Source organism: Parasteatoda tepidariorum, chromosome 7 (genome assembly GCF_043381705.1).
Source record: "Parasteatoda tepidariorum isolate YZ-2023 chromosome 7, CAS_Ptep_4.0, whole genome shotgun sequence".
In the NCBI taxonomy this organism is placed as follows: domain Eukaryota; kingdom Metazoa; phylum Arthropoda; class Arachnida; order Araneae; family Theridiidae; genus Parasteatoda; species Parasteatoda tepidariorum.
In genome coordinates, this window is record NC_092210.1 from 39,140,764 (window position 1) to 39,143,297 (window position 2,534).

Sequence of the window (2,534 nt, forward strand, 5' to 3'; positions counted from 1 at the left end):
ACTAANCCCCCCCCCCCCCAAGTTAATGGACTACAGCAAAAGTAGTTCTTAGCCTAAAACCAGAAAAAAACCCTTAGAAATCCGCAGTTATCACCGGATTGTTCTTACCTCTACTTTTCGCAATAGTTTACGAATGTATGTTGCTGCAAAGACTCCTTAATTTTAGTCTCCAACAAAACTGCTTCCACCCATCCCGCACTGGCTTCCTCCCTTTTCAAAACTGCAATACTACTTACTCAATCCTTTTTGGCATTTCCGGAAAAATTAAATTCCTAGTGCACTTTAGCATCCAAATAGAGTCTCAGTGCTGCCATCTAGTGTGGCAGGAACTAGACGACCAAATTAACATGGCCAACGGTATCTCAACCATTGTGGTGGTCCTGAAAGAGTGGATACCACTTCTGGAGAACGCACTAGGTCTGCTCATCGGGAAGACTGATTGTGAAGCTCATTGGAAATAAAATAAAAAAACTTACTCAATCCTTTATCATGACATATTAGAAGTACGCGAACAGAGAAAATTCATAGTCTGCATCGCACTTGATCTCGTTTCCGTATACGATAGGGTATGGACCGACATCACATGAAAAACCGTGCTCTTAAGGTGTGTTGACACGATCAAAGTACTTTGACCAAAGTAAGCGATTATATTCAAATTCCATTATAAAAGTAAACAAAACAAAAGTTTAATCAATCCTGTGTTTTTATTAAGGAAGGAAGAAAAATTGCTGTCCTTAAAATTAAATAAATTTATAAAAAGTTACCTGCATTTGTAATTGTCTCTAACTTTGATGTGACGTAATCTTCTTCAATGGCTGTTCAATTTTCATGCCTACTTTGATTAAAATAGTGATAATTGTGCTAATTATAGGCATCGGTATGAGATTTTTAGCTATGACGTACATCCGCGAGAGGATTCTAAAGGTAATTAGGGTCATTTCTAAGGATGCGTAGCTTAGAATTTTTCCAGTTTCATGGGGTGAAGAAGCTAAATCATAACTTAACCTTAACGGTTATAATCAAGTTCCTTGTAGACTTGGCTTATTACATGCGTTGAAAAAAGGCAAACATATTACTCAAAGGCCATTCTCATTGCATGCAAAGCAGTTGCATGCGTGAATTTGGTGATGAGAGCAAGAACCTGATTGGAAGAATTTTTTGCATGTAAGTATACTTAACAAATCCAGTTCACTTTCCCATACGCTATTTCTTTGCACATTGTGTTAGTGGTCCTTTGAACCATTTCCATTACATTCAGTTGAATACTTGTGCCAGTAACTTCTCATCTTTCGTTACTCGGCTTCGTTTCGTTCGCTAATTAGTTTCTCAGGAGGGAGATACACTGTGGATGTAAAAGGCATACAGGAGTTGAATTCTCCTTTCTTTCCATTAGAGTGCGTATATTCCTTTCTGTATGCCTTTAGTTTCACTAATACGTGGTACACGTTAGTGGCCATTAAAATTTTTATCGAAAATTTAAAAATTATTGCCTTTATTTACATGTTGGGGGTATACACATTTGTCTTAAATAAAGTCGAAATGACAAATATCCATTTTGTCCAAAAAAGTAAAATGAAAATTTTATCAAAATTTGGCGAAATATTATCTAGGAGAACCATAGAGCATATTAATTATTGCTATATTGCTAATTATAATGCATTAAACTAACAAAACCAGTCTGTTTGCCTTGGAAGCACTGAAGAAGTTCCTATCAATCGCCTCTTGCCATTTGTTATTCAATTCGTCAAATAAATTTAGTTTTGATGCTTTTAATTCCTCACCACAACGATTAACACAAATAATTCTTTATTATATTTTTATTTCTTCTATCTATTATTAAAAGTAACCGGTTGACGTCTGAGACTTATTTTTAGGAAAAATACCTAACATGTAGGAAAAAGTATATATTTAAACAATTTGCTACCATCATCATTAAAGAGTGTTAGTTTACTTAAGCAAGCTCTTATATTAACTCATTATATGAAAAGATTTTATTTCATGCTATTTTAAAGTAGCAGGCCTTTTGAGTGTCTTTGAATCACTACTATAGTAGTGATCACTACTATAGATAAAAAAATTAGATTATAAATTATTAACAGTATCATAAGAGTAATAATTACACGTAATAATTATAAATTATTGCTTGTAAATAAGAGTAGTAATAACAAGTAATAATTAGTAATAATTACAAAGGAATTTTTTTTTCTAATATGAACTAAACATACCTAAACCTAAATTTTTCATCATTATCCTCTGACATCCCTCACTAGATATCTAAAGTAACGCCCGATTCTAATGGTAATCCGTTAAGTTTGTGGGTTTTAAATTATGAATTGAAATAGTTAAAACAAAAAGGCTCACTTCAATAATGTAAAGAAATAGCATTTCAGTGAAATTTGCTAAAATAGTTTAGTGAACTTCTGAGATAATTTCCAGAAAGTTTTAGAAGCAAATATTCTTTGAGATTTAATAACTGAAAATTAAGGCAATAGCTATTCCTACATGGTTTATTGGAGTTATTTTTAGACAGACTT